This window comes from Manis pentadactyla, chromosome 18 (assembly GCF_030020395.1).
Source record: "Manis pentadactyla isolate mManPen7 chromosome 18, mManPen7.hap1, whole genome shotgun sequence".
Taxonomy (NCBI): Eukaryota; Metazoa; Chordata; class Mammalia; order Pholidota; family Manidae; genus Manis; species Manis pentadactyla.
The window spans coordinates 29,917,708-29,929,779 of NC_080036.1; positions in this window are offsets into that span (position 1 = coordinate 29,917,708).

Genomic DNA, 12,072 nt, shown 5'->3' on the forward strand with positions numbered 1-12,072 from the left:
AATGCACAATCATTAATCCACCCCAAGCCTAATTTTCGTCAGTCTCCAATCTTCTGAGGCATAACAAACAAGTTCTTACATGGAGAACAAATTCTTACATAATGAATAAGTTACATAGTGAACAGTACAAGGGCAGTCATCACAGAAACTTTCGGTTTTGCTCATGCATTATGAACTATAAACAGTCAGTTCAAATATGAATACTCATTTGGTATTTATACTTGATTTATATGTGGATACCACATTTCTCTCTTTATTATTATTATTTTTAATAAAATGCTGAAGTGGTAGGTAGATACAAGATAAAGGTAGAAAACATAGTTTAGTGTTGTAAGAGAGCAAATGTAGATGATCAGGTGTGTGCCTGTAGACTATGTGTTAATCCAAGCTAGACAAGGGCAATAAAACATCCACGTATGCAGAAGATTTCTCTCAGAACAGGGGGGGTGAGGTTCTAAGCCTCACCTCTGTTGATCCCCAATTTCTCACCTGATGGCCCCCCTGTGACTGTGCCTGTCTTAGGTTGTTCCTCCCTTGAGGAATCTTACCCGTCTCTGGCTAACCAGTCATCTTTGGAGCCATACAGGGAAATGTAAAGTTGGTAAGTGAGAGAGAAGCCTTATTGTTTGAAATGGTTAGCTGTTTATTTCTTTGCATATTTATGCCCTGTAGCTTCTATGCCCAGCATTTGTCTTGAGGTGTCTTTACCACTTGGAAGAATTATGATACTCGGTAAATTTGATATGAGGCACGAATTCTATTTAAGGGTTGTAATTAGGAAGGAAGAAGAAAAGCTATAGAAGTAGCAGGTGGAAGAAAACATGGGAAGATTGATTATTTCTTTGACATATCTTCTTGTAGAGTAACTTCAGCATGTATAGGTTTTAAGCTACTACTTAAATTGCGCACACACATTAACATAATAGGAGTATAGTTACATAACCAAAGCATACCTGTAATTACCAGCCATCTCCAGTGAAACCGAGAAAACCAGTTAGGCACCTTAGGCATTTGTGAAAACTTATCTATGATATGGTGGATATTGTCCAACTGAACTTGAACAGTCTGAGAGAAATCAGACAAATTAAAACAACCCATTCCTGGGGAATGTTCACATCCCTTATGTTCTTTTAACAGTAAATAGTCTGTAGTTGTAAGATTTTGGAGCGCTACAATTTGCACTTCTCCTAATTCTTGGTTGAGTTCCAACAGTATAGATCCAGTCAAATTTGTTGTTTTACTGTATGCACAGGCCAGCTTAGATATCTCCTTCCTCATTCCCATGGCAAGTCCAGGAACTGGTGGGATGAGTGCATCTACAGCTGTAGCAGTGCGTGGATCTTTGTTGGGGTTTTTTGCTGATCATCTTCTGGCATGAGTCTTCCAGAGAGTGCTGATGTTGGAAGTTCTTTTTCATATCGTATCTTAGTTCATTTTCAGGGTAGCCCAAATAGGCTTTGATCCTCTGTATAAACACAAACAGACCCTTTGCCTACACTTTTATATGCCCTTTATACCCTTGTGTAGAACTCATTGGAGGTCACCACACAGGAACTGCCCTTTTTTTTTTTGTTTTTTTTTTTTTTGGTATCACTAATCTACACTTACATGATGAATATTATATTTACTAGGCTCTCCCCTATACCAGGTCTCCCCCACAAACCCCTTTACAGTCACTGCCCATCAGCATAGCAAAATGTTGTAGAATCACTACTTGCCTTCTCTGTGTTGTACAGACCTCCCTTTTCTCCTACCCCCCCATGCATGCTAATCTTAATACCCCCCTACTTCTCCCCCCCTTATCCCTCCCTACCCACCCATCCTCCCCAGTCCCTTTCCCTTTGGTACCTGTTAGTCCATTCTTGAGTTCTGCGATTCTGGTGCTGCTTTGTTCCTTCAGTTTTTCCTTTGTTCTTATACTCCACAGATAAGTGAAATCATTTGGTATTTCTCTTTCTCTGCTTGGCTTGTTTCACTGAGCATAATACCCTCCAGCTCCATCCATGTTGCTGCAAATGATTGGATTTGCCCTTTTCTTATGGCTGAGTAGTATTCCATTGTGTATATGTACCACATCTTCTTTATCCATTCATCTATCGATGGACATTTAGGTTGCTTCCAATTCTTGGCTATTGTAAATAGTGCTGCGATAAACATAGGGGTGCATCTGTCTTTCTCAAACTTGATTGCTGCGTTCTTAGGGTAAATTCCTAGGAGTGGAATTCCTGGGTCAAATGGTAAGTCTGTTTTGAGCATTTTGATGTACCTCCATACTGCTTTCCACAATGGTTGAACTAATTTACATTCCCACCAGCAGTGTAGGAGGGTTCCCCTTTCTCCACAGCCTCGCCAACATTTGTTGTTGTTTGTCTTTTGGATGGCAGCCATCCTTACTGGTGTGAGGTGATACCTCATTGTAGTTTTAATTTGCATTTCTCTGATAATTAGCGATGTGGAGCATCTTTTCATGTGTCTGTTGACCATCTGTATTTCTTTTTTGGAGAACTGTCTGTTCAGTTCCTCTGCCCATTTTTTAATTGGGTTATTTGTTTTTTGTTTGTTGAGGCGTGTGAGCTCTTTATATATTCTGGACGTCAAGCCTTTATCGGATGTGTCATTTTCAAATATATTCTCCCATACTGTAGGGATCCTTCTTGTTCTATTGATGGTGTCTTTTGCTGTACAGAAGCTTTTCAGCTTAATATAGTCCCACTTACTCATTTTTGCTGTTGTTCTCCTTGCCCGGGGAGATAAGTTCAAGAAGAGGTCACTCATGTTTATGTCTAAGAGGTTTTTGCCTATGTTTTCTTCCAAGAGTTTAATGGTTTCATGACTTACATTCAGGTCTTTGATCCATTTTGAGTTTACTTTTGTATATGGGGTTAGACAATGGTCCAGTTTCATTCTCCTACATGTAGCTGTCCAGTTTTGCCAGCACCACCTGTTGAAGAGACTGTCATTTCGCCATTGTATGTCCATGGCTCCTTTATCAAATATTAATTGACCATATATGTCTGGGTTAATGTCTGGATTCTCTAGTCTGTTCCATTGGTCTGTGGCTCTGCTCTTGTGCCAGTACCAAATTGTCTTGATTACTATGGCTTTATAGTAGAGCTTGAAGTTGGGGAGTGAGATCCCCCCTACTTTATTCTTCTTTCTCAGGATTGCTTTGGCTATTCGGGGTCTTTGGTGTTTCCATATGAATTTTTGAATTATTTGTTCCAGTTCATTGAAGAATGTTGCTGGTAGTTTGATACGGATTGCATCAAATCTGTAAATTGCTTTGGGCAGGATGGCCATTTTGACGATATTAATTCTTCCTAGCCACGAGCATGGGATGAGTTTCCATCTGTTAGTGTCCCCTTTAATTTCTCTTAAGAGTGACTTGTAGTTTTCAGAGTATAAGTCTTTCACTTCTTTGGTTAGGTTTATTCCTAGGTATTTTATTTTTTTTGATGCAATTGTGAATGGAGTTGTTTTCCTGATTTCTCTTTCTGTTGGTTCTTTGTTAGTGTATAGGAAAGCCACAGATTTCTGTGTGTTGATTTTGTATCCTGCAACTTTGCTGTATTCCGATATCAGTTCTAGTAGTTTTGGGGTGGAGTCTTTAGGGTTTTTTTATGTACAGTATCATGTCATCTGCAAATAGTGACAGTTTAACTTCTTCTTTACCAATCTGGATTCCTTGTATTTCTTTGTTTTGTCTGATTGCCGTGGCTAGGACCTCCAGTACTATGTTAAATAACAGTGAAGAGAGTGGGCATCCCTGTCTAGTTCCCAATCTCAGAGGAAATGCTTTCAGCTTCTCGCTGTTCAATATAATGTTGGCTGTGGGTTTATCATAGATGGCCTTTATTATGTTGAGGTACTTGCCCTCTATTCCCATTTTGCTGAGAGTTTTTATCATGAATGGATGTTGAACTTTGTCAAATGCTTTTTCAGCATCTATGGAGATGATCATGTGGTTTTTGTCTTTCTTTTTGTTGATGTGGTGGATGATGTTGATGGACTTTCGAATGTTGTACCATCCTTGCATCCCTGGGATGAATCCCACTTGGTCATCGTGTATGATCCTTTTGATGTATTTTTGAATTCGGTTTGCTAATATTTTGTTGAGTATTTTTGCATCTACGTTCGTCAGGGATATTGGTCTGTAGTTTTCTTTTTTGTTGGGGTCTTTGCCTGGTTTTGGTATTAGGGTGATGTTAGCTTCATAGAATGAGTTTGGGAGTATCCCCTCCTCCTCTATTTTTTGGAAAACTCTAAGGAGAATGGGTATGTCTTCCCTGTATGTCTGATAAAATTCCGAGGTAAATCCATCTGGCCCGGGGGTTTTGTTGTTTGGTAGTTTTTTGATTACCGCTTCAATTTCGTTGCTGGTAATTGGTCTGTTTAGATTTTCTGTTTCTTCCTGGGTCAATCTTGGAAGGTTATATTTTTCTAGGAAGTTGTCCATTTCTCCTAGGTTTCCCAGCTTGTTAGCATATAGGTTTTCATAGTATTCTCCAATAATTCTTTGCATTTCCGTGGGGTCCATCGTGGTATTTCCTTTCTCGTTTCTGATACTGTTGATTTGTGTTGACTCTCTTTTCCTCTTAATAAGTCTGGCTAGAGGCTTATCTATTTTGTTTATTTTCTCGAAGAACCAGCTCTTGGTTTCATTGATTTTTGCTATTGTTTTATTCTTCTCAATTTTATTTATTTCTTCTCTGATCTTTATTATGTCCCTCCTTCTGCTGACCTTAGGCCTCATCTGTTCTTTTTTTTCCAATTTCGATAATTGTGACATTAGACCATTCATTTGGGATTGCTCTTCCTTTTTTAAATATGCTTGGATTGCTATATACTTTCCTCTTAAGACTGCTTTTGCTGCGTCCCACAGAAGTTGGGGCTTAGTGTTGTTGTCATTTGTTTCCATATATTGCTGGATCTCCATTTTGATTTGGTCATTGATCCATTGATTATTTAGGAGCGTGTTGTTAAGCCTCCATGTGTTTGTGAGCCTCTTTGCTTTCTTTGTACAGTTTATTTCTAGTTTTATGCCTTTGTGGTCTGAAAAGTTGGTTGGTAGTATTTCAATCTTTTGGAATTTTCTGAGGCTCTTTTTGTGTCCTAGTATGTGGTCTATTCTGGAGAATGTTCCATGTGCACTTGAGAAGAGTGTATATCCTGTTGCTTTTGGATGTAGAGTTCTATAGATGTCTATTAGGTCCATCTGCTCTACTGTGTTGTTCAGTGCTTCCGTGTCCTTACTTATTTTCTGCCCAGTGGATCTATCCTTTGGGGTGAGTGGTGTGTTGAAGTCTCCTAGAATGAATGCATTGCAGTCTATATCCCCCTTTAGTTCTGTTAGTATTTGTTTCACATATGCTGGTGCTCCTGTGTTGGGTGCATATATATTTAGAATGATTATATCCTCTTGTTTGACTGAGCCCTTTATCGTTATGTAGTGTCCTTCTTTATCTCTTGTTACTTTCTTTGTTTTGAAGTCTATCTTGTCTGGTATTACTACTGCAACCCCTGCTTTCTTCTCACTTCTCACTGTTGTTTGCTTGAAATATGTTTTTCCATCCCTTGACTTTTAGTCTGTACATATCTTTGGGTTTGAGGTGAGTTTCTTGTAAGCAGCATATAGATGGGTCTTGCTTTTTTATCCATTCTGTTACTCTGTGTCTTTTGATTGGTGCATTCAACCCATTAACATTTAGGGTGACTATTGAAAGATATGTACTTATTGCCATTGCAGGCTTTAAATTCGTGGTTACCAAAGGTTGAAGGTTAGCCTCTTTAGTATCTTACTGCCTAACTTAGCTCGCTTATTGAGCTGTTATATACACTGTCTCGAGATTCTTTTCTTCTCTCCCTTCTTATTCCTCCTCCTCGATTCTTCATATGTTGGGTGTTTTGTGCTGTGCTCTTTCTAGGAGTGCTCCCATCTAGAGCAGTCCCTGTAAGATGTTCTGTAGAGGTGGTTTGTGGAAAGCAAATTCCCTCAGCTTTTGTTTGTCTGGGAATTGTTTAATCCCACCATCATATTTGAATGATAGTCGTGCTGGATACAGTATCCTTGGTTCAAGGCCCTTCTGTTTCATTGTATTAAATATATCATGCCATTCTCTTCTGGCCTGTAGGGTTTCTGTTGAGAAATCTGACGTTAGCCTGATGGGTTTCCCTTTATAGGTGACCTTTTTCTCTCTAGCTGCCTTTAACACTCTTTCCTTGTCCTTGATCTTTGCCATTTTAATTATTATGTGTCTTGGTGTTGTCCTCCTTGGATCCTTTCTGTTGGGGGTTCTGTGTATTTCTGTGGTCTGTTCGATTACTTCCTCCCCCAGTTTGGGGAAGTTTTCAGCAATTATTTCTTCTGAGATACTTTCCATCTCTTTTCCTCTCTCTTCTTCTTCTGGTACCCCTATGATACGGATATTGTTCCTTTTGGATTGGTCACACAGTTCTCTTAACATTGTTTCATTCCTGGAGATCCTTTTGTCTCTCTCTATGTCAGCTTCTATGCATTCCTGTTCTCTGGCTTCAATTCCATCAATGGCCTCTTGCATCCTATCCATTCTGCTTATAAACCCTTCCAGAGTTTGTTTCATTTCTGCGATCTCCTTCCTGGCGTCTGTGATCTCCCTCCGGACTTCATCCCATTTTTCTTGCGTATTTCTCTGCATCTCTGTCAGCATGTTTATGATTCTTATTTTGAATTCTTTGTCAGGAAGACTGGTTAGGTCTGTCTCCTTCTCTGGTGTTGTCTCTGTGATCTTTGTCTGCCTGTAGCTTTGCCTTTTCATGGTGATAGGAACAGTCTGCAGAACTGGAACGAGTGACGGCTGGAAGGACTTCCCTTCTTGTTGGTTTGTGGCCCTCCTCTCCTGGGAGAACAGCGGCCTCTAGTGGCTTGTGCTGCGCAGCTGCGCGCAGACAGGGCTTCTGCTTCCTGCCCGGCTGCTATGGAGTTAATCTCCGCTGTTGCCGTGGGCGTGGCCTGGCTCGGGCAGCTGCTCCAAAATGGTGGAGTCGCGTTGGAGCAGGAGCTGCTGGGAGGCTATTTATCTCCGTAAGGGGCCTCCCTGCTCCCTGCAGCCCAGGGGTTAGGGTGCCCAGAGATCCCGGATTCCCTACCTCTGGATTATGTGACCCGCCCTGCCCCTTTAAGACTTCCAAAAAGCACCCGCCAAAAGAAAACAACCACCACCAAAAAAAAAAAAAAATTTTTTTAATTAAAAAAAAAAAAAGATGGTCGCTCGTTTTTCTTTATTCTCCGGTGCCAGCCTGAGGCCTCTGCTCACTGGTCTTGCTGCCCTGTTTCCCTAGTATTGGGGTCCCTATCCCTTTAAGACTTCCAAAAAGCGCTCGCCACAACAAAACAGCAAAAAATAATAATAATAAAATAAAATAAAATGGTTGTGCGCTTTTCTGGTGTCCTCCGGCGCCAGGCCACCAGTGCCCACTCACTGTTCTTGCTGCCCTGTTTTCCCAGTATCGAGCGCCCTGCACTCTGGCCCGGATGGCTGGGGCTGGGTGCTCGGCAGTCCTGGGCTCCGTCTCCCTCCCGCTCTGCCTGCTCTTCTCCCGCCGGGAGCTGGGGGGAGGGGCGCTCGGCTCCCGCGGGGCCGGGGCTTGTATCTTACCCCCTTCGCGAGGCGCTGGGTTCTCTCAGGTGCGGATGTGGTCTGGATATTGTCCTGTGTCCTCTGGTCTTTATTCTAGGAAGGGTTGTCTTTGTTATATTTTCATAGATAGATGTGGTTTTGGGAGGAGATTTCCGCTGCTCTACTCACGCTGCCATCTTCCGCCCCTCCGCCTCTTCTCTCTTTTATGAACTTGCTTAACCACGTGCTGAAGGACAGTCATCTACTGCATGCTGATCTTTTGCTTTGTACATAATAACCGCACTAAAAAAATATTTGTCTTATATAATTATATAAATGCAGACTACATACGGAGTTCAGTAAGTCACCTTTGTATTAGTTGACTCCTCTGGTGTTGCTTGGGGGAATCGTCAATCATCTTTAAACAAGTACATCTCTGCTGTCACTTACCTGTGTCACGCTGCATCGGGCTCCTTGCGGAGATGCTGTCATTGCAGATCTGAGGTTCAGAACTACTTGAAACCCCTATTTGTTTTCTCTTCCACAGTATCCTAAGGTATTGATTTCTTACTTGGCAGGTAGGAGGACATCCTGTTGAACCATAGGTTTTGCTCGCTTAGGGGAAGATAATTTATCTGTCACACATATTCATAGGCCACTGACGACATTTCAGGTGTGCCATCTACTCTATACTGTGCAATTGATCATTTCCAACATTCTGTCTAAATATATAGAAAAATATGTCCAGTCTGGTGTCACTGAAAAGGCAGAGACAGATGAAAAATGTATTTTAGGTATGTAGATTACTCCTGGAGACAGCAGCTAGAACACAGTGCCATATAGATAGTTGCAGGGAGGGTGTGCTGACCAGAGAGGGCCTTACAGAGGCCAAGTTCAAATGAGGGCATCCATTTCAGGGGCTGGTTTTAGCCAGGTAGCTCCTGACACTTGCCAGGGACAAGGTTTCTGGCTCTCAGTTAATGTTTGTTGAATTAATGATTGAAAGCCATCAAGTAGACCAAGTTATCTGGAATGACTCTCAGCAACCAAACGTATGAGATGCTCATGTGAAAATCAAAGGCAAATTTTCATTTAGGAAACTTCAGATGCAGAAAAAAATCTAACTCATGCTTCCATGAAATTATGAAGATGATCTTATTGCATCCTGGAATGGTCCAGCCAAAGAGACTTTGGAGGACTTCCATCTTAAGATAAAGTGTCTAGACTGGGGAGGGGCTTGCCCAAGCTCTCCAGCTAATGCATGTAAACCTGTTCCCCACTTTGCAAGCATGCCTGAGCCCTAAGCAAAGTATGGGTACCACCTGCATCTCTTTTTTCCTTCCCCTTGAATAAGATCCCTTGTTTACTTTCTGGATATACATACTACAGCAGGTTTTAAAAATTGTGCTTTTGGAGTTTACCCTTATATGAAAGAGAATTGCATTTCTTTAAAATCTCCAGCTTGGCTTCTCTTCAACCGTGTTTTCCCACGGCTTGACAAAGGAACACTGAATCCACCATTCATGAGCAATTGCTTCCCTCCTACACCTAAAATACCAAATCTAAAATAAACCTAAAAGTCTTGGTTGAGAATGAGTTTATATAGCTCACCCATTCAGAGCTCAGCATTGCTGTGAAACTTAGGTCCTTCCCTAATGGGTGAAAATTCACATGCATTTGGACCAACATATTCCAGGTCTGCATCTCTTAATTGGGGCATTTTGTCATTAAGTATTCATAACTTCATCTTTATTCATGTCAGCCAAGCTTTTTATTGTCCTGCCATTGCTTTTATTAACAGCTAAGTGGATGTGTTTATTTACACTTAGACAGGAAATGAACTGAAGTTTCCTGGTGATACGACTCTCACTCCAAGTCTTCCGCTATACTTATCTTAACAAGACTTTAACACAGATCTGAAGCCTGATTTTCTTCCCTTTCAGAGATAATTTCTGGAAAGTGCACAAATAGAATCCAGCAGTTACAAAAAGAAGATGAAGCCCAATGTGTGTTGTTTATAGTTCACCTTTTTTTAAAAAAGGAAGTGTGTTTGATGATTGACACATCAATGATATGCTGCAGCCACAAACTGCATTGCAGAAAATGACTTTACTCAGTAGCATTTATGATAAAGAGAAGTTAATAATTCTAATAATGAAATGCCATGGCTGAGTTTATGTTCATTTAAAGTCTGTAGAGCAGCAAATAAATGACCACAGTGAAAAACAGGGGCAGAACATTTAACTCCCTATTTTAAAATGTAGGAAAACACTGGAACCTGGTCTGGAAACAGTGCCAAAGGAAATTTAAAGGCCATACTTAATTTCTCATATGAATTTTCTAATTTTAAACCTCTCTATTGTATCTAATATAAAATCCTCCATATGATGAATCCAAATACTACAATTGAAACTAACTGAAGCTCATTAATGAGCAAGAATGGATTCTGAGAGCTGAAGACAGCACTATGTCTTCAGCTTTTTTAAAAAAAGCAGTTGGCGACACTAGGAAGGCAAAGCGAAATCTCCAGGGCCACATGGCTAATGTGTGACAAAGCTGTAACAGAAGCACATTCCCGGACGTCAGGCTGGTGCTCTTTGCACGGTCTCCTGCTGAGGCTGCAGCTGTTTTCCTCTTCAGTTTTCTTCATTGCTGTCATGAGTCTGGCAGCTGGCCTCTTTTTAGGCTTATAGGAGCCACTTGACTTCTGGTGCTTAACACCCATGCAACACACTGAAGACAGGGCTGAGTGTGCAAGGAAGAAGGAATGATCATCTTTTAGATATATGTGGAGAACAAGAGGGCCAAGAAGGCCAGGCTTCTGATTGCCCCTCTTCATTCAATCATCCACCCACCCACCCACCCATCCATCCACCCACCCACCCATCCATCCACCCATCCACCCATCCACCCATCCACCCATGCATCCATCCACCCATCCATCCATCCATCCATCCATCCATCCATCCACCCACCCACCCACCCACCCATCCATCCACCCATCCACCCATCCACCCATGCATCCATCCACCCACCCACCCACCCACCCACCCATCCATCCACTCTTCCACCCACCCATCCATCTACCCATCCATCCATCCACCCATCCATCTATCCACCCACCCACCCATCCATCCCTGCATCCATCCAGCCACTTTTCGATCCATCCCTGTATCCACCCATCCACTCATCCATCTACCCATCCATCCATCCATCCACCCAGCCATCTACCTACCCATCCACCCATCCATCCCTGCATCCATCCAGCCACTCTTCCATGCATCCCTGTATCCATCCATCCACCCATCCATCTATTCTTCCCTCCATCCACCTATCCATCCACCCATCTATACATCCATCCATCCACTCACCCATCCATCCATCCATCTACCCTTCCATCCATCCATCCATCCACCTATCCAAAAGACATTAATGAGTGCCAGTTATTTGCTAGGACTTGTGCTGGTTAAGGGAGAATGCAATGGTGAAAAAAATAGACATGATTGGTGCCTTCAAGGAACTTACCAACCAGCAAGGGATATAGATACCAATCAAATAGTGAAAGAATGCTTGAGTGAGTTTAATGCCATGAAGAATTGTAATTTTGGGGCAGGGAATTTTCTCTGAAACAATGGATTTGGTCTGATATCTGAGGAATATGTTGGCTTTAATAGGTAGAGTGAGGGGGTTAAGAAGATCCTAGGCACAGCCAAGAGTCTGGATAAAAGGAGGAAATAAGATGCATTCAAGGAACTGAAGGAACGGTGTGGCTGGAGCCTGTAGACAAGAAGGGAAGGTGGTGTGTGCATATCACACCAAAGAGTTGCAGGCTGAGGGCAGCTGACCTTGACAAGTGTGGTAGGCCCTTATCAAGAATTCAGTCTTTATTTCAAACACAGTGGGAAGATATTAAAAAGCTTAAATGATCAGATTCACATTTTCAATGTGTTATTTTGCTGCAACGTGAGGACTGTGATAGAAATGACCCAGAAGGGATATTGGAAGATCGAGAGGCCATTGCAGGCATGTCAACAAGAAATAATGGGAGGTGGAATAGAGGGGTGTCCGTAGAGGGGTCTATGTCAGCAATGTCTCCCGGGCTTCTGGCCCTACGATGATGTAGGCAGCGGATCCACCACTGATAAGCAGTGTGAAAAATCTAACTTCTAGGTTCCTCAGTTTCTTTATTTACAAAATAGAGCTTTTAATAAAGTGCCAACTCTTAGAATTCTTGTGCAAAGCAAGAGATTTTTGGAAGCCATTTATAAGATGTGTTAGCACAGTGCTGGGGATAGGGTGAGCAGAGTGTGTTTGCTGTTCTTATTATTTTTGATATTTACGGAGGAGAGGAATATCAGAAGGGAACCAGGTTTGAAGGGTAGATAACATGTTCGGTTTTGAACACACTCAGTATGAATTATCTTTACGATATCCGAGTGGACATTTAGAGCACACAATTAGACAGGCCTGCTTGGAG